Genomic DNA, 27,626 nt, shown 5'->3' on the forward strand with positions numbered 1-27,626 from the left:
CATAAGGAGGCTGTGTTTACAGAATCAATGAGGAACAGAGGAAGGGTGGCTGTAAATCTAAACAACAGGCCCCTTTTAAGGTTGCTCCCAGTACAAGCATGAGTGTGAGTGTGGCGTCATCAAAATAAGGGCTTCGCCAGAGCGATGTCTTGTTCTGCCCAGGAACCACTGCTCAGAACAGCCTTGGAATTTTTCTTTGCAAACTTTCTTTAGAGGCCCACAAGGAAAATCTATTTCATTTTTTATAGTACCTTCTGATTTTTTCTTTTTTGGTATGTGGACTTGTTTAGAATAAAAAGAACTAGATTTGGAGTTGGAGAAACCTGTGTTATTAATTCCAGTTAATCCACTTATTAGCTGTGTGTCCTTGGATAAGTCACATATCCTCTATATTTCTTGATTTCCTTATCCATAAAGTGGGAAGCATGATCCTTACCTATCTCCCATCATTCATTACATGGGAAATTACCATGATGCAGTGGTAGCCTCTAAGGTCACTACCAGGCAAACTGGTACACCCTACCAGAGGTCATGGAACAGAAAGTCTCACTAACTGAATTAGGATGTCGAATCACGTGGACTATAAAATCAATGTAAAACACATAGTGGAGGCAAGAGGAAAGAGATGAGCACTCTGAGGTAGGGTGTGATCAGGGTGGAAGGACACACCGAATCCTGGGGTACGCAGTGTTCATTTGCCCTGTCTCTTTCTCTGCCACATCAGCCTTCCCCGCTGATGGTTTGGTTACAGGACCAGAGTTGAGATTTGAGCTAAGGGGCTCGCAAATGGAAAGTGCCCTGGCCAAGAAGACACACTTAAACTATTGGAGAGACAGGACAAGTACACCAGGCTGATAGCTGTAGCTTGCAGCTCACCTGCTAAGCAGCCATGAGTTTCAGCCATGAGCTGGCAGAGGACACATGAGCGAGAATGGGTGTCAATCTGTGTGTGGCTGAATTATGGTCTCATGAATATTGATTGCTCATGTATATGTAGTACACCCAGAATATTAGTTCCTCATAGGACTCACGCATATTTATATATCACTTCTATGTAATATATGTGCCTCATGAATATTTAGTGCCTTATAAATATTAGGTATTTCTTGATCCTTCCATCCCTTTCTATGTTAAATATACACATGCCATATTTTCTAACATATTTTATGAATTTCACTTATCTAATTTTTTTCTTTTTCTCTGTTGCAGAATTGAGTATTTTCAAACCAAACAACAAATACACATTACAACATTCTGTCAGAAGGCTCAAGTGTGAAAACACCTTGAAAGGTGTAAAGTCCTACATAATTTTAAGGGATTATTATTATTCCTGTTATTTTGATTATGGCCATTTATAAAAATCAAATCTATCTTCAAATGGTAAAGAGGAAGCAGTTTAACCCAATGACTAGGAGCTGTGAACTCTGCTAATAGCTGTCTTTGCTCGTCTTTGGGAAATTGTATAACCTCCCTGAGACTGTTTTCTCATCTGTGAAATGGGAATAACAATAGCAACTTCATAAGGCTCTTGTGAAAATCGAATGAGATAATGTGTGGAAAACACTTAGGAAATTGCTTGTCCCACAAGAATGATGATACCTAACTTTGATTGAATGCTGACTCTATGCCAAGCACTCACGGACTATATGATTATATAAGTATGATTATCATGCCCATTTTACAGATGAGGATTTTTTAAAATAAATTTATTTATTATTTATTTATTTATTATTGTCTGTGTTGGGTCTTCGTTGCTGCGCACGGGCTTTCTCTAGTTGTGGGGAGCGGGGCCTACTCTTCGTTGCAGCACGCGGGCTTCTCATTGCAGTGGCTTTTCTTGTTGCGGAGCATGGGATCTAGGCAGACGGGCTTCAGTAGTTGTGGCATGTGGGCTCAGTACACGTGGCTCTTGGCTTTAGTTGCTCCACAGCATGTGGGATCTTCCCAGGCCAGGGATTGAACCCGTGTCCCCTGTGTTGGCAGGCAGATTCTTTTTTCTTTTTTCATCAGAATTTTAAAGCATTGGGTTTTCTTTTTGGTCTTTTTTTTTTAAACATCTTTATTGGAGTATAAGTGCTTTACAATGGTGTGTTAGTTTCTGCTTTATAACAAAGTGAATCAGTTATACATATACATATGTTCCCATATCTCTTCCCTCTTGCGTCTCCCTCCCTCCCACACTCCCTATCCCACCCCTCCAGGCGGTCACAAAGTACTGAGCTGATCTCCCAGTGCTATGTGGCTGCTTCCCACTAGCTATCTATTTTACGTTTGGTAGTGTATAAAGCCTCAGCTCCCAGCCCCGCCCGCCCCGGCGGGTGAGCAGAGAAGCCTCTCGGTCTGGTGAGTGTCGGTTGGCCCTGATGCTTTGTGCGGGAATCTCTCCACTTTGCCCTCCGTACCCCTGTTGCTGTGCTCTCCTCTTCAGCTCCAAAGCTTTCCACCTCCGCCACCCGCAGTCTCCGCCCGCGAAGGGGCTTCCTAGTGTGTGGAAACCTTTCATCCTTCACAGCTCCCTCCCACTGGTGCAGGTCCCATCCCTATTCTTTTGTCTCTGTTTTTTCTTTTGCCCTACCCGGGTACGTGGGGGGTTTCTTGCCTTTTGGGAGGTCTGAGGTCTTCTGCCAGCGTTCAGTAGGTGTTCTGTAGGAGTTGTTCCACGTGTAGATGTATTTCTGGTGTATCTGTGGGGAGGAAGGTGATATCCGCGTCTTATCTTCTGGTGATATTCCGCCATCTTCCCCCAGGCAGATTCTTAAGCACTGTGCCACCAGGGAAGTCCCACAGGTGAGGATTTTTAAGACAAAACCAGAATTCAAATCGAGGCAACCTGACTACAAGCCCACACTCTTTGCCATTTTGCAACACTAACTCTTAACGCAGCAAGTATTCAATACACGTCTTGTCAACATATTAGTAAGATTGTTCACTAGAGCAGATACTCAGTATCACGTGCCACTGGTGATGATATTTTGAATTGACTCTCTCAGTGGCAATTCTACCTTCCATCTAGTTAGAGAAGTTGAAAAACTATACATGACATTTTCTAGAATACTTTGCAGCTAGGGTTATAAATGTAAATTGTGCTTTGCGATCAGATGCGTTTGTGAATAACACGGAAGGCAGAAAGAAGTGAGGGGAAGCCACCCTCCTGCTGCTAAGGCTGCTGGCAAACAAGGTGTGGTGGACAGACTCTCAGGTGGCCCCGTGATCCCTCCTCCTGGCATTCACACCCTTGTGTGATCCTCTCCCCTGAAGTGTGGGTGGTGGGACCTGTAACTTGCTTCCAACCAATAGGATGTGGCAAGGTGATGGGATTACATGTACATGATTATGTTGTATGAGATTGTAGCATCCATCTTGCTAGGAGATGCTCTCTCTCTTACTGGCTTTGAAGAAGCTAGTGGCCACGTGGTAAGGGGTTGAGGATGCCCTCGGCCTAATACTAATTGGCAAGAAACTGAGGCCCTGCAAAAAAATGAATGCCGTCAACAATCATGTGAGCTTGGAAGCAGTTCCTTCCCCAGGCAGGACTCAGATGAGCCTGCGGCCCCAGTTGATATCATGGTGGCAGCTTCATGAGACACTGAGTCAGAGGATCCATGTAAGCTATGCCTGGGTTCCTGACCTACAGTAACTATGAGATAATAAATATGTGTTGTTTTCAGCCCCTAGGCTTGTGGTAAAATTGTCATCAGCAATAGAAAGCTAACACATGAGGTTACAAATCCTGGAGATGTTCTGGCCATTGTGGCAGCACATGTGATGGCAACAGCCTCCTGACATGAGCGTGGCAGCTATGGTGGATGGATGCCCTTGAACTCAGTAGTCTGTGCTGGGTTCTTGACATCCACTCTTCCAGCCTTTTTGGCAATTTAATTTCCCTAATTCCTTGCCTTAAATCACTTTCTTTTTGAATTAGTCAAAATGATTTCTATTTTCTGTACAGAATCTTAGTTCATATCATTACCCCACTTCAAAATCACGGCCTAACTATCCCAATATTTAATTCTTTCATCACCCAGAAAACATTTTAGGGGAGAACAGAATAGTTTCCTTTCAAAACATCAAGGGAGAAAGGAAGTGATAATCATTGAGCAGGTGTAAGCTTTGAATAGCCACATAGCCATAATTAACATAATCAACATAATTAACATACTCTTAAAGGAAGATTATGTTAATCTCATTTTATGGAGGAGAAAACTGAAGTTCAGACCCTACATGACTACCTATTGTGGATAGCACACCTGGGATGTAATTCTTGGTCGAATGGACACCAGACTGCACATTCTTTCTGCTGAATCATGTTGTTAAGAATATCCTGGGTTCTTGTATGTCCTTTCACCCATTCATTCCTCAAATGTATATTGCATATCCATTGTGTATTGAGTGCTGTGCTAAGCCTGCGGTGCATACAGGGCCTTACCTGGTGGAGCTCACAATCCACTGGGGCAGATCAATGAGAAAATAGACCATTACAAAGCAGTGCATCAAGTCCCATGATGGAGGCCAGCTCAGAATGCTGAGGGGATAGTGAGGACGGCCATCAAATGACCTGACTTGGGTCAGAGCCCCAGGAGGAAGGGACAGTGGCCTGGAATAACCTTCCTCGCAGGCTCTTCATGGGTCACCGACACAGCTGTGGGAACCCCACAGCAATGGTGCCAGGCAGGGACACTGGCAGAAAGGTTCATGTGACTTGGTGAGACCTCAGGCAGCCTTGACCGGGCACAGAGCTGACCCTGGCGGTGCTCTGTCCACGTGACTGAGCCACACTGCGGTCCCTGAAGACCCCATGCTTGTTCTCCAAGGCTGACTGGCTCTCAAGCTCCAGCCAGCCACAGGCTTGTTTCCTTTCATTGTTTGCTTTTTGGAACAAATGTACTTCCCATTAATCGTGGTTTTCAAAAATTAAATTAAAAGCCTTTGATTGAGTTTAAAGATAGATCTGGCTCACTTTCATCAAAGCTTACCCAGCTCTCCTGTCAGGAGAGAGAAAAAGGTTTGCGAGTTTAAATCTCAGACCTTAGATTAGTTCGGATGCCCAAATATCTCAGCTCTAACAGCCCATGGGCAATTCTGTTGAACCCTTATGTGGCTGAATTTCCCCATCAGAAAAATAGGTTAACAGTGGTTCCTACCTGAGAGTTCGACTGTTTATGTGGGGACTAAATAAACGAATGCGAATGTTCCTGTCCCTGGTGTGCTGGCCCTTGATGATGTTCCTTCCATGTCCTTCCCCTGCTTGGCTCTGCATGGTGTGGGCTGCGCCTGCATTTCCCAGCTCCCGTACCAGCTGGCACCTCTCTGGGTGTAGTAAATGGGAGGTGCTGGTGGGAGGAAGAGAGACGAGGGGGTATTTCTCCTCCCTCCCTCTTGGGGTAAAACCTCCAGAGCAGTTGTTTCGCCTTTGCAGCAGCTTCCTGCGGAGGTTAACCCCTGGACCGCCGCATCCCCCCTATGGTTTCTCCCATCTTCTCTCTTCTCCATAGGCATTTCCTGGTATTAGATTCTCTCTGTTTTAAGTACTTAGGGAGGTTCTGTTTTCTGGCTGGACACTTGACGGCTGCCATGAGTGACATGCACTTGCCCCACGGGGTCTGTTTTCTCAATGAATGATTAGGCAAGATACAAGGTGAAAGGGGCGGGGAGCAAAGCTTAAAACACAGAAAAGGTTGGTTATAGATGATGGGGTGTTTTCACTCAATGTCTGGTGAATAGGTGTTCAATAAACGTGGCGGTGATAGGAGGATCGTTCCCATTCTGCTTACGGAGAGTATAGTGAGAAACATGCCTTTGACTGGAAGAGAAGGGCAGAAAGATCTGCCACTTCTGTTGGCACCTGGAGGCCCCCCCAGTGCCCTGGAGCCTGGTTCTCCGTGCTGGGAAGAGCTGGCCTGGCTTCTCAGCACCCAGGCTGTCACCATGGGGTTGCTTGGAAGAACTGATGCCCCTAATGAGGAACGGATTTTTCTGGCCCCACAATCAGGGGTGAGAGTGCCTCTCACCCTAAGAACAGAGGGAGAATGTTTCAAGAGTATTTGCCACAGCTATTCAACTAAGATCTTATTTTCACATGCCTGCTGCTGGCTTCCCGGCCCCGCACCAATCTGTTGTTTATGTTCCAGGGCCACTTTACTTTCATTCCCAACACAACACGAGTCAGAGGTATCCGGAATGGGCCCCACGCAGAGGCAGAAAGAGTTTGACACGGTCTGTGCCACCGGGAAGGAGACCAGACGGTCACTGGACTGAGCGCACCGGAGGGAGGACAGGAGGTGAGTTTCATGCCAGGACGATGCCTGGTACACTGGGAATGAGGGGATACAAACACGGTCCTGTGATGCAGGCTGTGAAATTAGCCTCCTTCTCTGGTACCCTAACACCCCTAATCGCCTGAGCCATGACTGTGCCAGGCACCTCGCATACACTATTGCTAGTCCTCACAACCACCCTGTGAGGCAGAGTTATGAAGTCCCGTTGACAGATGGTGACACTGAGGCTCAGAGAGGTTAAGTGATTTGTGCAAAGCTGCACAGCTGGTCAGTGTCAGAATTGGGATTCAGAGCCACACCTTTCAGGTTCCAAACTTTGCATTATTTCAGCAATTCTGTGCTGCCTCCCTGACACCTTTGTGGCAGAAGTTTAAGAATACTGTGGGCTGCCACACCACATATTCCGCAGCTGCCTGCACCAAATGCCTGCGTGGACCCCAGTTGGCAAAACAAGAGGGAGAATGCCTCTGAGCCCAGTGGAATCCACTGCAATCAATCCCCAGGGTCTCTCCTGCAACTCCGAAGCTAAACAGCAGCCGTTACCTGGGAAACCAGAAGCCATCTGAGAGGGCAGGGGCGCTAGAGAGGGAAGGTTCACTTGGATGCACCTCCCATCACCCTGAGATTAAGGGACATAAAAAGAGATGGCGCCTGTGAGTTCCTCAGTGGCTGGCATGAGAACCAGGCTTTTGTTTTGCAGACCAGTTACCGCTTGTAGGGAGTAACCACTAAACCAAGAGAAGCCTAAATAACAAAGCAGCAGCCAGAGATTACCTATTAAATGAACCTTGTTCCCAATCTTATGTCTATGATCTGACCCTCCCAGGCGTTACCAAGGCAATCACGTTTACGTGTAATACCCAAGTCTCTAGGGCACTGAGCCTCAACCTGTTTGAAGGTAGGAAGAACAGTCTTTGACAGAAACCCCTCGGAAACATCTCTGAGAAGCCCCAGGGATGCTACTGTATCCAAGAATCAGCGCTGATGGTTGTTTGCCAAACATTGCAGCTGCTACCCAAGGCGGGATACTGCCACGCCCCTCGTGAGTTAGTACTTCTCCCCTTCACGGTGCCCCTCCTGACCCTGCTTTTTGGAGGATTCCACCCATTGTTTCAAGTCCTAGCTCCCAATTCTGCCTCAGGAATGTTTTTCAGGACTGCCCTCACCCTACTAGTCACTCCGTGACCTTGAATTCCCCACACCTGGGCACGTGCTTGTTTTGTTATTCTGTGCGTGGATGACCAAGTTGTGTCTCACATGTGGGAGGCAGAGCTGTGCACATAGGTTCCTGATGAATGAATGTGTCCAGATACCCACGACGTAAACTCCAAAAACGTTCAGTGTGGACATACACACCATTCAGTCTTGTGTTTATTTAGAGCCACTGCCCAAGCACCTTTAGCCAGGCCCTGCAGATACAAAATGGACCGAATGCGGCCCTTGTCTCAAGGGTTTGTGTGTTCCAACTTGTTTAGATCCCTCCTGCTGTTTGATTTTTTTGTGGGGGAAGGGAGTATATTGGCACATTTTTTTCTTTTTTTCTGCCCCCAAATAAATGATAAATAATTATCTAACTCTGCAAGCAAATAGCAAATTTCTGAGGAAGAGAAATCATCAATGAAAACACAAATCCTTAGTGAATAACATAATATTTATCCAATTATAGCACACTTACTACATTCTGAGCCACTTAGAAACAGCATCGCACTCATTCCTCCATGCAGCTCTTCAAGTGCACTATTGTTTCTGCTTTAATGATGGAGAAAAAGGAAGCAAGTGGCTTGCGCTCGAGATCCCTTTAAATGTGATGCCAGGTTTCAAACCCAGGTTTGTGTAGTAAGCAAGGCTGTGTCCTCAGCTGCTGTTCTATGTCACTGCCCCGTCCCTGACAGTCCTTCTGTGTCCAGGGTCATAGATAATGAAACGAACAGTGATGAGTCACTGAGAGCAGGCAGCAGACCTGAGGTGGTTGATAAATTTGTTATCAGTAAGTGGGGTCGGAGCTTACAGAACAGCGTTAGAATCTTATTGCACAAAACCCCAAGCTCTCAGGGAGCCATGCAAAAAGCCAAGGCACTTCATTGTTCTCAGAGCAGAGTTTGGTGTCTTGACCTGCCTTCCCACCTGTTTACTGTGGGGCCTTCTCTCCTTCAAGGGTGTTTCTCTAGAGGCAGTCCAGAGAATTCAGATTTAAAAAGATTGTCCCCAGGGCTTGTCTGCCTGACTCATTGTGTTCTTTCTCACTGGTGAGTCACCAACCTGTGACTCAGTTTTCACATCTTACTCAGGGCTCAGAGTTTGGCTGTTGGGATCCTGGGGATGGATTTACATGGAGGTGACGTAAGGTTAGTGATGTGCTGGTGAGCCAGGGATCCTGGGCCCTGCTTCTTTCCTTTTGCTCATAGGAGCACCTTTTAACCTGTCAGAGGTGCTCATGGATTGGCCAAGACCAAGGTCACTGAAGTGGCCTCACCAGTGAGGTCAACTTCCATTTCTGATGCTGCTGTGTGGACTCCTAGTGTGGATCCTCCACTCGGTGGGTGGAGGTCAGCGTGACAGTGGTCTGTCAGCGCGAGACAACACCCCGTAGAGGAAGAAATCCTCCGTGTGAAGAAACATGGATTCACTTCATACCTGTTCTTTCTTAACTACGCTGTTCAAAACACTTCAGTTTTTAATCCGGGCTACAGCCCGACCCCATAGTTCCTCCAGGTAAACTCTAGGATAGAAAGAATTCACCTGGGTTGTGTGCAAGGAGCTCAGAAAGTTAGGTGATGGAAATGACTGGGTCTTCGAGAGGTCCCTGCCTCTGTATCCAAGCAGGCCATTACTTGGTTGAGCATTCTTGGAGATGCCATACCCAGAACAGGCTGCTACAGTGATGGGACATTAACAAGGTGTTGGAAGGGGATTCTTGCCACTGGTTCACCTGAGACCCCACTATGATGCACATGAAGACTCAAAAATGAGTATGATAACACATCACAGGATGCAGATTTTCCAGGGGGAAGGAATCAGGTATCTTCGCTCTTCATCCAGCTCAAGGATAGGAAAAAGGGTCAGAGAGAGTGGAACAGGGAGACAATTAGAGAAGACATTCCTTTGGGGGGAGCTGTTCCTGTTCTCTCCCTTCAGGGGAGGGGTGCAGGTGCTGCAGGAGAACACCAAAAACTATTCCTTACGGAAGGGAGACACAGAGAACCAGTGCCCTAGTCACGCCCAAGAAAGCCAACGTGACTGGCCCCTGGCTCCTTCCCCCAAGAGGTAGAGGATGAGAGAGGGGTGACTTGCTGTGTAGGTTCAGGAGCCAGAAGAGAGTGCTGCGGGGCTTTGGACTGAACCCCCAGAGTTTTTCAGGGTAAGAGATGCCGTTGTTTCCTGTGCACAAGATGTGGGCCATACCAAACAGACAACAATTGTGTGGTTGGGTCATTTAGATCTTGTCTGAAAGTGCCTTCGGGAGGAGTGAAGGGATTTGGGCAGGAAGACAAGACGTGCTACTCCCCATTGCCTCAAGTGCCTTCAGGAACGGAATCGCATCTGTCAGGGTCAAGGGAACTATAGGACAGAGGTCTCAGAAGGGATCTTGGAAGAACTCACGGCATGACCCCAGGAGAAGAGTCCTGCTCTGGCCCAACCAGGGATGCTTTCTTTGGCCAAAGGCCAGGCTCAAATCAAAGCTGTCCTATCTCTTTACCTTTCCTCTTGCTCATGGCTTTGACCTGAAACAGCAGAGAGGGAGAGTGGTGTGCGGAAGAACCAGGACAGGGGGAGTCAGTGATAAAGCTTCATTTTCTAATGTGCCATGAGTCATGCTTGTTCAACATACTAGTTACACAAACCAGAAAAGGTGTTACCTGTTTTTTGTTTATTTTTTTAATTAATAATAAACATCTTCACCTTTCTCTTGGAGCCTGCCCACATCCCTACCTTCCATTCCTTCTCTCTGTATCTCATAATATTTTGTATAAGCCTCTGTGATAGTATACCACCTTGTACTATAACTGATTATTTACCAGTATCCATCATATAAAAGGTGCATTCTTTGTGGGCAGCAACTGTATCTTATTCATAGCAATAGTCCCTGTAAAGCAGCATCATGATGTGCTATGGTTGGTTTGCAGTCAATTCTTATTACGTGAATGGTTAAATGAATGTAAGCATGTTGATAGAAAGAACGTGGCAAAAGGGAGGTGTATTTATTTAGATCTTTTGGACCTCCTCAAATCTCACCAGCTGCGCTGTGCCCATTGTTTCTACTTGTAGCTCCAATCATGTTCCCTGAAGACTCGGGTAGCCCTGTGCCCATTTGGATTTTTGAGGGAAATCCCAATTATCCCCATAAGACAGAATGTCCCTAAGGAGGGATGGAGACATTGAAGAGAGCAAGATCTCCATCAGGGAAAATATAGAATGGGAGTTGAGCCACGCCTGCCTGATTTCAACAGAACCCTCTGTTGTACAGGGAACAGAGGAGAAATTGTTCGTCCACATCTCATTGCTCACGGAAATATTCTGACTGCAAAGTCAGTGTCAGCTTTGACTTCCTGCTCCGGGAGGAGGCTTGGTCAAAAGGCACAAAGTTGGCCTGTGAAGTGTCAGAGGAATTGTGAGTTTGGGTGAGAGGAGACCCTCACACTCCATCTTTGTTTGGTGGTGGAAGTTCTAGCACTGGGGTGGTCAAGCCAGCACAGCCCAGCCCTCGCCTGAGACTCTTCTGAGAACTCCAGCCCAGCTTGGAAGCACCACAAGATCACAGGCGGAAGTGTGAAGGTCAGACCAGGCCTGAGGGTCAGTGTCCGGGTCCTGCGCTTGCTTCCTTGGAAGGAACGAGCACAGAGAGGGTCTGGAGTGATGGGAATCTGAGGAACCGAGGGCTGGAGAACCAGAGGCAGACTTCACCCAACCATTCCGGGTCCCCTTAAAGAGGACACCAACTAAAATAACCTGGAAAAGGCACTTACAGAGCAAAAGCACAGCCAGTTGCTGTCTCAAGGCTAATTTTAAGAATGTCCTTTTCTGTTGAAATTTCATCACCATGACTCATCGCACCACAGGCCAAGATTCTGAAGCTCTGAGTCAGACTGGGCCCTGAGAGCCGAAGCTCAATGGGAGTTTTACCTAAATAAAGCCTGCAAGTGGGCCTGCTGTGATAGATGTCTTAGAAATTTGCTAATTCAGCAGTGCACACACCCTTGCACCTCTGCCGTTCACACAGTTGCCCACAAGTTCCTGGGGCTGTTGGTGTGACAAGGCGTCTCTTAGGTGTGAGATCTTTCTTTTGCTTGAATCTTCAGTTAGTTTGTTTCCATATCTTCTCTGCCAATGTGGTTCCTTTTCTGTAATCTGGTCAGTGCTACTCTTGGTGCTTTTTTGATACTTATAGCCAGAACAGGTGTGATGATTAAGCACAGATTCCAGAAAGGATCCAGGGTCCCCTTCTCTAAACGCCAATCAAAGGGAATGGCATTTAAATGGGGATTTTTGAAAGTCAGAGCTGGAAGGGGCCTCAGCTCGTGTCATCCACCCTCCGTGTCATTATATAGACACCCAAGTAATCCAAGACCCAGAGGTGCCAACAGCTTGCCCAAGGTGACACAGCCAGTTAGGAAGAGAATCCAGACAAGAAGCCAGGGTCTGCTCACATCTTAATCTCTAGACTAAACTGTCTCTGCTTTTATTTACTCTGTATCCACATAAAGTCCTAGACTCTACAAAGCCCACATCTGGGCGCTGGGGGAGGAGAGGACGTATAGGAAAGAGGAGGCAATGCTCAGGGCTGACCACCTGCCTTGGTGTCCCTCGAGCTCCAGGCCAGTGACCTGAGAAGATGCTGGCCGTAACCATGTTGGCAGGAGGCCTGGAGAGCAGCCCTGGAGGGGAAGCTGGGACTGGTCGGGAGTGGGCTGGAGGCAGAGACCCAGTCTTTATTCAGGGATGGTGGCCGCGGAAGGTTAACCAAAGCCACATGAGACATGAAACTCGGCCTCGGGAATCTTTGGCTTCTCGGCTGTCCTTGGGACACACGGCGGGTGTCGCCCTTATCGGGAATGAGGGAGTGGGGGGCATGTAGTCAGGTGGAGTAAAACAGCTTTGACGGCAGGCTGTTGAAGTCAGAATTTGGGGAGATGCTGCAGAGGTCCACTCTCCTGAGCTCAGGTCGAAAGGATTATTATGAGGCTCCAAAGGCCTCTCAGGAACCCAACAGTGCAGCCAAGACTCCTGGGGCCTAAAGTCAGGGCTCTGTGAGGAATCCAGCCTCCATTCCCTCTGGCTCTGTGCCCCTGCCCTGATCTCTTCCTCTCTGTCTCTCCATGTCTCTTTCTGTATCTCTCTGCTTTTACACTCACTTTCTCTTGACATCTCTGCTCTTTCTGTGTGTCTGTTCTGTCTTCCCCTCTCTCTGTTCTACTCACTATAGTTCGCATGTGACCCAGAATTGTCGCCCCTGTATTAAGTGCATCTCACCAGTCTTCAGCTCAGCCTCCGTAGCTCAGTGGCTGTGATATTTCTAGATTCTAAAATCATAAGAAAGGAGCCAGATGGGCCCAGATCACACTTTAAAGCCTGGCGGCACAAGCCGTAGGCTGCTGGCCACCCCCTGAATTAGCTGCCCTTGTGTCAGATGTCCAAGCCTTATGTGATCAGCTGTGGCCACAACTGCGGGTTCTCTAGGCTGCAGTCAGTTAGCAGGGAGTGAGAGAGAATAGACTATGGAAGGTTCTTGACCTGAAGAGTATCTATCTATACATTCCAGCTGTGTCATTTCCAGGACATGTAACTTTGAGCAAGGCTTTGAGCAAGGCTTCATACTTCTCTGAACCTTAGTTTCCCTATCCATAAAATGAGGGAAATAATACCTACTTCCCAAGGTTGTTAGGAAGACCAGATAAATATGTAATCAAGCCACGCCAGGCACATGGCAAATGCCCAATAAATTGTTGCTATTGTCAGCTAGTGTTGATTTAAGAGAGCCAGAGTCTTGGGTATGCACAGGACATTGTGTCCTGTGGCCTTTTGAACGTCTCCCTCTTCTGTCTTTCTCCATTTGGAATTTTTTTTCTTTCCCCTCTTGATGTTTGTTAATTTCTCCCTTATTGTCCGGTGCTGTAACCCAGTGCTTGAGGATTTCACAACAGGATGCACTGGAGCCAGTGTTTTCCATTTGGATATGACTTGGGTGCTCTGCCTTGCCGTTGTCAATAACATTAAAGGGGTGGAAGGTGTGGTTTACTGTACTGAATAACGCTGTGATCTGGTTTTTCGAAAATTGCTCCAACAGAGGAATGAAGTTGTCTATGACGACACTGCTGGCTTTTACAACATAAATATGAAGCTCTGTGTTGTCATTTGGCACACTCCCAAAATTTCCCTCAAGAAACTCAGGCCGAGTTGAGCGTCAACTCCAGAATGCAGAGGTATATTTTAATAAAAAGCAAAAATTACTCCGGATGCCAGAAATTGTTATAAACAAATACTTTGCCAAACATACACAGCCTTCTCTCTCTCCCCATCAGTCCCCTGTCTGTACACACTGCAGAGTCATTACCTGGAAAGCTGAATGCGTGAGCTGTGTTCTGGAGAATATCAGTGTAAATGCTGGTCTGGCGGGGGAGGTAGGTCACTGGAATCTTGGGAAGTTAGAGACAAATGGGGGAAGGGGCCAACAGATGGATACCAAGTCCTAACAGCCATGGTGAAGGCAGGCCTGTTCTAGGTTAGAGCAGGGAGATGTGTGGCAAAAACAGAGGGAGAGGGACTTCCCTGGTGGCGCAGTGGTTAAGAATCCGCCTTCCAATGCAGGGGATGTGGGTTCAATCCGTGGTCAGGGAAGTAGAGCCCACGTGCATGCCGCAACTAAGAGTTCGCATGCCACAACTAAGGAGCCCGTGAGCCGTAACTAAGGAGCACATGTGCCACAACTGAAGGAGCCTGAGAGCCACAGTTAAGGAGCTCCCCTGCCGCAACTAAGACCCGGCGCAACCAAAATAAATAAATAAAATTTAAAAAAAAACCCAAAACAAAGGGAGAATCTGTGGTGAAAACTAGGTCATTCCAAAAATTTCAGTAAAACCTGCAGGACCTGGGCTGACTTCATGAGCCTGTGAGCTGTGAGGTTGCAAAGGGTCCCACACTCAAAAGGGTCCCATGCTTGCCTCAGTGCTCTGCTGTTGATATATTGAAATTCTTAAAAAAAATTTTTTTTTTCTTGGCTGCACAGCATGGCACGCGGGATCTTAATTCCGCAACTAGGGATTGAACCCGTGCCCCCTGCAGTGGAAGTATGGAGTCTTAACCACTGGACAGCCAGGGAAATCCCTGAAATTCTTAAGAATTTTTGAACACGAGACCCTATATTTCAGCTTTGCACTGGGCCTTGAAAATTATGCTGCTGGTCCTGGCCAGGGAGAATTGAACCAAAGACTCATTTCCAGAAATACAAGCTGGCAAGAAGAACAAGGGAAGGATGAAGTAGTGATGCCCCCTGGTTATCAGGGCAGGCAGCAGGGACAGTCATCAAGTGATTTTAGAACCTAATAGAGCCAGGCAGAGGTCAGTGACCCAGCTTGAATAGGCAAGGGCCGTGGCAGCAGCTGATACCCCAGTAGGGCTATGTCTTGAAGTGTGCTGCGGGTGATAAGACACACAAAGCCCTGGGCTTAGTCAGGAGAGGTGCCTGCGTATCAGGTGTCAAACCTTATCCAATCAAGTGTGGCCACAGCAGGGTCTCCTAGCCACAGCCAATCAACAGAGAGGAAGAGTAGTACAGGCAAAGGAGAGCTGTCCATAGACAGGCCTACATGTAGATGCCAGCTTTGCCACCTACAGGTGTTGTGACTTCGGGCAAGGCTCCTTACTTCTCTGAGCCTTAGTTTCTTCATCTGTAAAATGAGGGAAACAATACCTATTCACAGCTGATGAGAAGATTAGTTGAGATACAGTATGTAAAGTTTCTACCACTTTGCCTGCGCATGTAAATAATCAACAGTTGCTATTATAGCCTACTGTTAATTTAGGAGAACCAGAGTTAAGAAAAGTAGGTTCTAATCCCACTGGCTGTGACCTTGGGCAAACCACTTTACATGTCTGAATCTCAGTTTCCTCATAAGTAACAGGGAAATAAAAAACCCAACACCTGAGGCAGTGCCTTGCACATAGTAGGCACTCACTAAATACATATTAAATGTCCCGCCACACTGCAATAAAAGATAAGAGCTATTTGCAAAGCTGCAAAGGGCTTTGCAACTGTATTATCTTTTTGTTGACTTTAGAAAATCAGATTTATTACTTTTGGGGGTTGGGATCAAATAAGGTTGAGACCACGTCACTCTCAAAATAAAATAACTTTCTGAGTGCTTGCCTGCTTTGGGATTTGGGTCAATCTTTTGTTACTGGCATCGGCACATAGCTAACTAATCCAAATGTAACCGAACTGAGCTGGGAGTCTTTGCATTGCTTTTTCCCCCCAAGTTTTTCTTTCTACAATAACAAGGAAATGCTATTATCACATGGGTTACCACAAAGCAAAAAGTATAATCAATGACAAGACATTCAATCTGCATGCACCTACATCAAATGGATTCAGAGGATGTCATTCCTATTCATTACAGCTCATGAAGCATGAAGAGTATTTATAGAGGATGAAAAGTCTCATTCATTAGCCTCCGAGATGCCAAGAGGGGAAATGACTTATGTACAAATGACACAAAGCACATATTTTTCTTGTTCTGAGTTTACATATCCCATATGGGATCAAAGGAAACCCAGTGTCACCATACTAAGCGCCTTGGATGAGAAGAGTTTCGGGCTTCAAGGATAGAATAACAACCTGAGCACTGAGAGGCCAAAGGTCAGCTTCACCAAACTGGAGTGACCTTGAGATTGAAAGGATTCTTAAGGCATTACATACTTTCTGCCTCAAATGATGGAATAATATGATTAAAAATTGCTGCTGAGGCCTATCTGGCTAAGTCTCCACCAAAAATCTGTGTTCTTCCTTTCATTGTATAGAGTTGTAGCTTTGCAATCAGGGGCTAAGTTTCCCTGGCCTCTAGCGTTAAGTGTGACTGTGTCGATAAGTTCTGAACGATGGAATGTATTGGAAGTGTGTATATATCTTCTTTGGAGAACTATGCATATAAATCCTTGGCTCATTACTATTTGGATTATTTGTCATTTTCTTGTTGAGTATAATAGTTCTTTATATATTCTGGTAATAGTTCTATATATATATTACTCTTCCCTTATCAGATATATGATATATATATGCTCAGATATATGATTTGCAAATATTTTCTCCCATTCTGTGGGATACTTTCTTGATAGTATCCTGTGAAGCACAAAATTTTTAATTGATAAAGTACATTTTTTCTATTTTTTCTTTGTTGTTTGTGCTTTTGGTGCCATAGGTAAGAAATAATTGCCTAATTCAAGGCTACAAAGATGTACACCTATATTTTCTTCTAAGACTTTCATAATTTGGACTCTTACATTTTCAACTTTGAGGCATTTGAGTTTATTTTTGTATATGGTATGAGGTAGGAGCCCAAGTTTATTTTGCATGTGGATACCTGGTTGTTCCAGCACCATTTGTTGAAAAGACTATTCTTTCCTTATTGAGTATTTTGGCACCTTTGTCAAAATCAATTAATCAGGTTTATTTCTGGACTCTCAATTCTATTTAATTGATCTATATATCTACCTTATGACAGTCCGTGCCATCTTGATGGCTATAGCTTTGCAGTAAGTTCTGAAATCAGGAGTGTGAGTCCTTCAACTTTATTCTTCAAGATTGCTTTGCCTTTTCTGGATCCTGGCATTTCCATTTGAATATTAGGATTAGTTTGTCAATTTCTGTAAAAAAGACAGCTAGAATTTTTGTTTTTTTAGGATTGTGTTGACTCTGTAAATCAGTTTGGAGAGTACTGACATTTTAACAATATAAAGTCTTCCAATACATGAACATGGGATGTCTTTACCTTTATTTACACCTTTTTAAAATTCTTTCAACAGTTTGGTAGTTTTTAGTGCATATTTCTTCCACTTTTAAAATCAAATTTATTCCTAAGTATCAATATTTTATTCTTTTTGATGCTATTATAAATGGAATTGTTCTCTTAATTTAATTTTCAGATCATTCATTGCTGGTATTTAGAAATACAATAGATTTTTGTACGTTGATCTTGTAACCTGCAACCTTGCTGTACTTGTTTATTGTCTCTAATAGGGTGTTTTTTTTTTTTTGTAGTTTCCTCAGGATTTTCTATAACCAAGTTCATTTTATTATGAATGAAGATAGTTTTACTTCTTCCTTTCTAATCTGGATGCACTTTATTTGTTTTCCTTGCTTAATTATCATGGCTAGAACTTCCAGTGCAACATTGAATGAAAGTGGCAAGATTGGACATCCTTGTCTTGTTCTTAGAGAGAAAGATTTCAGTCTTTCATTATTAAGTCTGATGGTAGCTGTAGGATTTTCATAAGATGTCCATCATCAGGCTGAGGAAGTTCCCTTCTATTTTCAGTTTGTTGAATATTTTTTCATGAAAGGATGTTGGGTTTTCACAAGTGCTGTTTCTGCATCAATGAAATGCACACATGGTTTTTGGTCTTTATTCTATTAATATGATACATGACATTGTTCAATTTTTGTATGTTGAACCAAACTTGGATTTTTGGGATAAATACCAGTTGGTCATGGTGTATGATGTCCTTTATATATCTCTGGATTCAGCTTGCTAATATTTTGTTAAGGATTCTTGCATCTATATTCATAAGGGATATTGGTTGGTAATTTTCTTTTCTTGTGATACCTTTGGTTTTGATATCATAGAATAAGTCAAGTGTCTCCTATTTTTTGGTAAGAGTTTGTGAAGAATTTGTGTTAATTCTTCTTTAAAGAAGTTTTGGCACCAATGAATCTATTCTGTTTGGACTTTTCTTTGATTACTATATCAACCTCTTTATTTGATATAGGTCTATTAAGATTTTTTTGGTTTTTGAGTCAGTAGTTTGTGCCTTTCTGGGAGTTTGTTCATTTTATCAAAGGTTATCTAATTTGTTGGCATACAAAATGTGTTGCTCATAATATTGCCTTATAATCCTTTCTCTTTCTGTAAGGTTGGTAGTGATAGGCCCTCTTTCATTCCTACTTTATTAATTTGGATTCTCTCTCTCTCTCTCTCTCTCTTTCTCTCTCTCCCTCCCTCCCTCCTTCTCTCCCTCCTTGGTCAATCTAGCGAAAGCCTTATCAATTTTATTAATCATTCCAAACAAACATTTTTTGGTTTTGTTGATTTTCTATTAGTTTTCTACTCTCTATTTAATTTGTTTCCACTCTGATATTTATTATTCCCTTGTTTTAGGTATAATTTGTTCTTTTTTTCTAGTTTCTTAAGGTAGAGTTTAGGCTATTGACTTGAGGTCTTACTTCTTTTCTTAATATAGGAATTTACAGCCTTCACAAATTCTTGCAGCAGCCTTATAGAGGCGTTAAGATTACCCCCCATTTTCAATGTAGAAGCTGAAAGTTAAAGGGGTTAAATAGCTTATTTAAGGTGATACAGCTGGTCAGTAGCAGAGTTGGAATTATAATGTCAATCCTCTAAATGGGAAATGAGGATTAGAATTCAAACTCACCGTACTTTCCTCTCTGCCGCATTGCTTCTAGAAGCATTCAAATGTTCCCAGAGAACTGTAGCACTCACATTTATGCCAGACTGTCTTATACTATTCTGTAATCATTGTAACCATTGTATGTGTATGTGTGTTTGACAGTCTCTGTAATCAGTGTGTGTATGTGTGTGTGTGTGTGTTTGACAGTCTCTGTAATCAGTGTATGTGTGTGTGTGTTTGTATGCGTGTGTTTTGAAAGCTCAAGGAAAACACATCTTCCGTGAGGGCAGCGAGTATTCTGTGAACTTCTGTATCTGTAGCATTCAGAACAGTAGTTTAACATTTGTACACAGTACTAGAGTCTACCCAGTACCTTTTCTCATCTATTGTGCTATTTTACATTCACCAAAATCCTATAGGTAGGTGATACTCTGGGACCCAGAAAGTCAGAATTGTTAGTATGGCCCAGGTCACAGTATTACTAATAAGCGTATTACAGACATAAAATGGCATGCCTGATTCTAGATTTTGTGTTCTTTCTGTTTTACATATTTATTGCTATGGTGAAATGGAGTGCTTTAAAAATAGAGTTTCATTCATTTATTCATATATTCCAAAAATATTTGTTGAGCCTCGTTCTGTGTCAGGCATTGTGCAAAACACTGATGAGAAGTGGTGAGCAAAATTAGATGTAGTCCCGGGCTTCCCTGGTGGCGCGGTGGTTGGGAGTCTGCCTGCTGATGCAGGGGACACAGGTTCGTGCCCCGGTCCGGGAAAATCCCACATGCCACGGAGTGGCTGGTCCCGTGAGCCATGGCCGCTGAGCCTGCGCGTCCGGAGCCTGTACTCCGCAACGGGAGAGGCCACAACAGTGAGAGGCCCGCGTACCGCAAAAAAAAAATTAGATGTAGTCCCTTTCCTTGTGGGAGGGACAGATGTTAATCAAGTGGTTACACAAATACACGTAAAATTAGAATTGTGATAAATGGTAGAAGGTGGACTTGCATCATTATGAGTAAATAATGACGTGATCTGACTGGTAAGATAGGTCAGGCGAGGCTTCTCTGGGAAGTACTACTTCACTGAGATCTGAAGTTAATAGGAGCTAAATGAAGAACAATAAAGAGCATTCCACACAGGAATAATAGTCTGTGCAAATGTCCTGTGGCAGCCTCAGCTCTCTGAGAAGTCTAAGGATTTTGTTTACTCCATTTAAAACGTATTAGTCAAAACAATATGATACCCATAGAGGAATTTTAACACACTTTGCTCTATGGGTATTGTACTGACTTGCAAGACCCAGAAAACATTTGTTTACCAAACATTTACTTTTCCATTTCCATGTAAATTGCCTTCTTCCCTAACATCCTCTTTTGTCTTTAGCTGAAGATGATATTTCAGGTGAGGGTTTCAGCCATTAGGGTAGGTTACTCAGTTTTCCTGGGTTTCTCCCATGTATACATGTTATTAAACTTTTGTTTGATCTTCCCCTTTAAAAAAAAAAGATATCTCACAACTGAACAGGAAAATGATGCAGTGTAAAAAAAAAGACAAGTTAACCCTAGCTTCTTCAAGCCCTAATTTATCTATCTCTTTGCTTGTAAGCATCCGCGTCAGAAGGTAAAGAAGAGAACAAAAAAGGAAGTGATGTTACTGTATATACGTAAACCCATGCAGTTGATCAAGAAGAGTGTTTGTTGAGTATTTCAGGGAACTGAGAATGCTAGTCTCTTCTTTGGGATGGTTGTTAGTCCTTAGAAGAATAAGCGTCATCATTCCTTTGGGGGCCTGTAAGGTCTATGAACCTGTAGGAGCCTTTAGAGCCACGAGGGCAGTCTGCAAGGTCTTCTTTCCCGGCAGAATAAGCTACTTTGCTCTAGAGTGTCAGGCACGTTCCCACACGTATTCATGCATTAATCAATTCAAGTTCTGGATTAAAGGCAGTGAATCACCTTGAGGATTGACTGTGGTGTTGGTGCTTGCAGGAGTTTAAACGGCCAATTTGGAATCCAACACCGTGTTGAATTTAGAGGGAAAAATATTCACATCTAAGACTCATGTTTCTCCCTCCCACCGAAGCAGGATTAATCATTATTAACAAGGAGGAGACCTATGGTGACTGGGAGGGAAGGAATGTCTGGGAGAAATTGTGATTTGCTAATTTATTTATTACCTGCACTTCTCTTTGATTTCCTTCTTTGTCTAGGGATTTTGTTTGGCATTGTGTGTGCTTAGTCATTTTGTCATGCGTCAGTCAAAGACACTACAGATCCAAGCACTGATGGGAACTGGGGCTACACAGAAGCCTAAGAAACAGGTCCTCCCTTGTAAGGAGTGGCCAGCAGAGAATCTGATCCCAAGAAGTGCTTAATAAATATCTATTGAAATGAATAGGACTGGATAAAATTAAATGTGCTCATTGTTTGGGGGAGAGTAAAGAGTAAAAAAAAGAGAAAGTAGTTATCCTATAATAGGGCAGCTTTTTTTCCCTTAGAGATGCAGGGTTATATAGAGATTAAGCGTTCTAGATTTAGAGAGATTGATTGACATGAAATCCAGGCTCAAATCCTAGCTCTGTCACTAATCACCAGTGTGACTTTGAGCAAACTGCTTAATAGCTATGTGTCAGTTTCTTCATCTGTCCAATGAGGTTAAGGCTAGTGCTTACCTCAAAGTGTCAAAAAATTACAAGAGATAATATATGTAAAGTATTTAGTAAGATGCCTGATACTTATATTCAATATTAAGGACATTCTGAGTTGCAAAGGATTCACAAGGGCTCAAGGAACACAGAAAAATGGAAGAGTAGGAAGTTCTCCATTTGAGTGGCTGAATATCAGGATGTGATTTGGAGTGGACATGAGGACGGATGGATGGATTGGTGGCAGGATAATGGCAGCACAGGAGAGGGGTTAGCCCAGGGTCTGTTGTTCCATCTGGCCTCAGCAGAAGCTGCTTGCGTGTCCTACTGGCTTTCGTGTCGTCCATAGGATGGGCAGGGTGTGGCAAGGCACTGATGTGAGGACCTATCTTTCTTTACATTTCTGCACGACCCAACGTGCATGATTCTGGCACAGTAAAGCATCAGCATGCCAGGGTTTGGGGATTTGAGGAGGGAAGCAGGATAGTCAGGGAAGGCATTGGCAGTGGTGGAGACATTTGGGTGTCTTGGAGCAATGGACATCAGCGAGGAGGTTAACGCAGTAGGACAGTTTTGGACTTGTTCTTAAGTTCTGGTGAGATCTAGGGACTCCACCAAAATAAGAGGGATCTTTGAGAAAGAGTTGAGATCCTGCAGGTGGGGCTGTGAGCTTGCAAAACTTGGGTACTAGTGAGAATTTATTCATTCTCTCAGCTTGGTGGGACTTGAAGACATTGGGGTTATACTAAGTTTTAAGTATTCACAATTATTTCTTCCCTTTAAAGCTTTTGCTGTGAATTTTCATCATCTTATTCACCACTTTCAGTGATCATTCCGGAAGGAAGAAAACTAAGTGTCTGTCGGGGAGGACAAACTTTTCCTCTTCCAACTTGGGTCCAGTGATTGGGGCCTGCAAATTAACTGACCATAGGCAAATTAACAGGAGAAAAGACAAGGTTTATTTACAGGCGGTTAATTGCAGCTGTATTTTTCGGAGGCTCTGCTTTAGTTAGATATGAGGCATTCAGGTAAGATTTCTTTCTGCATCTTTTTAGCTCAAATGTTTTCACTTTAAAATAATCTATATACTCACGCTGGGGTCTGAGCAGTTCCCTACATGGCTTACCAGACGTTGTGCTAAATTTCATCACATACTGTTAGTTTTCAGGTTATTCTATGAGATGTCTCTTTTTTTCAAACAAACGAAAAATTGGAAGATCACACAGGTCAAATGACTTACCCACTATTTATTCAAACGATGATGAATGATATTCAGTGTGTGACACGCTCCCATGAACTACATATTTCTTGCCTACTATATATGACACGACCCCTCTCTTTTTCTTTTTTTTCTTTTTGGCCACACCTCGCAGCATGCGGGGTCTTATTTCCCCAACCAAGGATGGAACCCAAGCTCCCTGCGTTGGAAGCACAGAGTCTTAACCACTAGACTGTCAGGGAAGTCCTGACAACCCATCTCTTTTGACTGAAGAAAGCATATTAGTAAACAGTGTGTGACAGTGATGTTATTATAAGGAGACACTTTTATCCACTGTAATGTATTTTTAAAGAAAATAACTAGCGGGCTTCCCTGGTGGCGCAGTGGTTGAGAGTCCGCCTGCCGATGCAGGGGACACGGGTTCGTGCCCCAGTCCGGGAGGATCCCACATGCCACGGAGCGGCTGGTCCCGTGAGCCATGGCCGCTGAGCCTCCGGGTCCGGAGCCTGTGCTCCACGACAGGAGAGGCCACAACAGTGAGAGGCCCGCGTACCGCAAAAAAAAAAAAAAAGAAAGAAAGAAAATAACTAGCAAACATTATTTACTATTTCTAATAGATTACTTGTGATGATTTCCACAGACTACAATCCACTTCTACGTCATAATACCTCAACTGAGAATGCTGCCCTGCCCTGTGCCATTTCCCAAGGTGTGTAGTAAAATGCTGAGACCCACTAAATTATCCACCCCATGATCTTGACCAAACTCCCAGGTATTGTTTAGAAAATATCCTCCACAGCCAGTGGACTGGCAGGCATCCTTTGTCAACTGATACCATATTCACGTTTCAGGCCCAGGGGTGGGTGGCCTCCCACAGTGGATGGCACATGGCTACCTCGATTGATGAATCCTCTCTGAGCAAAGGTCCTTAAAGTCAGTTAAGTTGAAAAAAACCAACTCTCCGTACATTACTGCCCAGAGTACAAGAGAAATAGATTTAATGCACACATCCAATTTATTTCTGCCATAGAGCTATCCCAAGGAAAAGAATGCACTGCCTAAAAATGTGTGTTCTCAACCCTGGGATTTCCCTTTCTGGGTTCCTTTATCCTCACAGTGAGTGAGGAGCAGTGTAGAGTCTTCCTCCAATTTTCTCTTCGATTTCCCACCCTTGGCTCTCTTGGTCTCTTTCTCCCTCCCATCTTTTCTGAAAACATGGAAGAAATGTATCCATCGTTGCATGTAATACACGAATCTATTCTTGCCACCTTATGTGTCTGTTGCCCAACTAAAGGAAAACACCTTGAAGGCAAACACTGTAATTTTCATCTCTACCTTCAGTATGCAATAGTATTCAAGAATAAATTATGCTGAATAAATAACCAAAATAGCTTTCTTTCCTCGTTGTATGAACAATCTCTCATTGCAGGCAAGGGCTTATTTATAAATAAGTCATATAGTAATAATAGCAGACGTATATTAAGAACTAACCATTTGCCGAGCACTGATCTAAGAGTTTTTTATACATTGAGGAATCCTGGATTCCCAAGCCTCATACATGTCAGCCAAATTCTAGTTAATTTTGTCTATGAGAAAAGATGTGGAGGTTACGGGAAACACGGGGAATTAACCACAACGTCTGTTATCAAGCAGCTTCAACCTTGACATGGAAGTCTGAAGGAAAAAAATGTCCAAGCATTTTATTTAAAATAAAAATTTTATATATTTAAGATAGATATACAACATGATGACTTGATATACACATATACAGTGAGGTAATTACTACAGTCAAGCTAATTAACATATGTATATATGTGTGTGTGTGTATGTATATATACTTATATACATACACATACACTCCTCACATAGTTACTGTTTTTCTGTGTGTTGTGAAAGCACCTAATATCTACTCTAAGCATATTTCCAGTATCCAACACAATGTTATTAACTATAGTTATCATGCTGTACCTTAGATTTCTAGACTTATTCATTCGACATAGCTGTAACTTTGTACTCTTTGACCAACATCTCCCCATTTTCCCCTACCCCCTTACCCCACCCCTGGCAGCAATGATTCTATACTCTGTTTCTCTATTTGATCTTTTTTAAAAAAGATTCCATATATAAGTGAGATCACACAATATTTGTCTTTCTCTGTCTGCTTATTTCACTTAGTATGATGTCCTCCAGTTTCACCCATGTTGTTGTAAATGATGGGATTTCCTTCTTTCTCATGGCTGAATAATATCCCCTGTGGTATATATAGACCACATCTTTATTCACTCATCCATCGATGCCCAAGCATGTTGTTTTGTTTGTTTGTTTTGTTTTTTGCAGTACGTGGGCCTCTCACTGCTGCGGCCTCTCCTGCTGTGGAGCACAGGCTCCGGACACGCAGGCTCAGCGGCCATGGCCCACAGGCCCAGCCGCTCTGTGGCATGTGGGATCCTCCTGGACCGGGGCACAAACCCATGTCCCCTGCATCGGCAGGCGGACCCCCAACCACTAAGCCACCAGGGAAGCCCCCAGGCATGTTTTTAAGAGTCTTGCTTCACTACTGAGATCTGATTGCCTTGTTCTAGGAAGACATTTCAACTCTATAGATTCTGTGATCTCCCTCACTGTCTCCCCCATGAATTGTTGAAATATTGAACCAATAAAGAGGCTTTAGTATCTAAATCAAACACATGGCAAAGCATGTCTTATGAATGGTTTTAACTCATCAACTTCACAACACCCTCATGAGGCAAGTACTAGCATTATCCCCATTTTACAAGTAAGAGAACTAAGAAGGAAGGAGGTGTTATTACCTGCTCAAGGATACAAATCCGTAATTTCAGACGCTGTGCTCTTCACCACATTACACCTTTTAACCTATTACACTTCCAAGTTGGTTCCACTTACATACGTTGCAAAAGTAACTGCTAACTAGATTGATTAAGCAAAGGATTGTTCTTATTATGTTTCTCAGGCAGATAGGGTTATGCCCAAAATCCTTAAAAATTTTAACTCTCATCAAAAATCTTGCTTTAGAAAGTACAGTGGGTATCATAAAATGTGCAACATTTAGAGTGAACCCTAGTGTCACCTATGGACCTGGGTGATAGTCATGTGTCAGTGTAGGTTCATTGATTGTAATGAATGTACCCCTCTGGTGGGAGAGGTTGATAGTGAGAGTGGCTGGAGGTATGGGGGAGGGGACGTATAGGCAATAGCTGCATCTTGCCCTCAGTTTTGCTATTAATTTAAAACTGCTCTAAAAAATAAAGTATTTTTTAAAGTGAAAAAAAAAAAAAAAAGAACGTACAGGGGGTATAGTAATGGATTCTCCAAAGAGAGACCAAGCTCTGACCACAACAATTGATCCCTTTAGTTCTCCCATCCTTTTCCTTTCCCACGGTTTCTCTTCAGCCCCATCAGGAGCTCAAGTCCTGTGACGGCTCCTCAGGGCTTCACTCTTGTTTAGATCAGACCTGAACCCCCAGGGCGAATCACTAGCAGTGCTCTTGCTGTCCCCTCCACATCCCAAAAGGCTTATCATTTTGCTGTCCACATCTTCATAAACCCCAAGCTTCAGCTTGCTCGTATGTTTCACCTTCTCGGCTCTCCACCTTGCTCTTGAAGTGCTACTGGAGAGAAGCCCTTGACCACACCGGTTAGTGCTATGACAGATCCACAGCCTCTGAAGCTAGCTGGGCCTCAGTAACACTCTGCGATGCTTTCCTGTGTTCCTGCTTTCTCACAAGAAATATCCAGACTCCACTCTGAAGTTTCTAGTTCTGTTCTTACTTAGTTGGGTGACTTGGACAAATCATTTAAAAGCTTTATATTTTACTGTCTTCATCTGTAAGAAGATTGATTTCGATCAGTATTTTTCAAACTTCATTCAAATGCATGAACATGGTATGTCCTTTCTATTATTTGGGTTTTCTTTGGATTACCATCTTACATTGTGTATATAAAGATTTCTAAGTGAGCAGTTCAGTAAAATGCAGATTTTCTGCAATATTTTGTGTTTTCAGTGTATCACTATTGCACAGTTTCCATTAAATTCCCATAAATTTCCATTTGTTTCAAAGTGTTTTGTATTTTTTGATACTATTGTAAATGTAGATTGCAAAACATATGTTTGAATTTTATCTTCCAACTGTTTGTTGCTGATATATAGAAATACAATTAATTTTTGTATATTGACTCTGTGGCCTTTTGCTAAATTTACTTATTAGTTCTAGTAGGTTTTTGGAGTTTCCTTAGTCTTTGTGTTTTCTTGTCTTTCTTTTTTTTAGAACTAGATGCATTTTACTAAACAGCTCACTTAGAAATCCTTAAATATACAACTTAAGATGGTATACGTTGGGTTTTAAAAGACACTTCCACCACTTCATCACTCAGGAACTAATGAAACCCAGTACAATACCAGTTAGTCTGAGTTTTTTTGTTTTTTTCTGAGAGTTATGTTTTATTCAGCAGGGAACTTTTAAGACTTCAAGCCTGGGAGGCAGCATCTCCAGTAACCCTGAGAGAACTGCTCTGAGGAGGTAAGGTGGAGAGCTAGGATATATAGGAGTTTTGTAACAAAGGGCAGGCAGTCGGGAACATCAAAAGATTACTGTTAATTAAAGAAAACCAGATATGTCAAGCTAAAGAATTTAGTGTTTTTCTATGTATGGGAAAGATGCAAGGGTCTGCGCTCACTGAAATCATTCCTTTGATGTGCATCTCAGCTCTCTGGGGCCAGTATCTTGTGTTTTCCCATGCTGAGTTTCCTCAGGGCTCACCTTAGGGAGAGACTGCAATCTGATGGCTGCTAGATGGCAGGTATTCTTTCCCTCTTGAGTTCCCTCAGGGCTCACCAGCTCATTAGTCTGAGTTCTGA

General features: G+C 43.6%; 1 protein-coding gene across 1 annotated transcript in view; it reads left to right on the forward strand.

Annotated features, from left to right (window-relative positions):
• Positions 1-27,626, forward strand: part of ME3 (malic enzyme 3) — a 275,823-nt gene that overhangs the window by 12,421 nt on the left and 235,776 nt on the right. The window contains exon 2 of the mRNA XM_024763609.1: positions 6,129-6,278. The gene's annotated coding sequence lies outside the window, so the exon portion shown is untranslated. The remainder of the gene's footprint in view (positions 1-6,128; positions 6,279-27,626) is intronic.

The sequence above is a fragment of the Neophocaena asiaeorientalis genome, unplaced genomic scaffold, assembly GCF_003031525.2.
Source record: "Neophocaena asiaeorientalis asiaeorientalis breed wild unplaced genomic scaffold, Neophocaena_asiaeorientalis_V1.1 scaffold946, whole genome shotgun sequence".
Taxonomy (NCBI): Eukaryota; Metazoa; Chordata; class Mammalia; order Artiodactyla; family Phocoenidae; genus Neophocaena; species Neophocaena asiaeorientalis.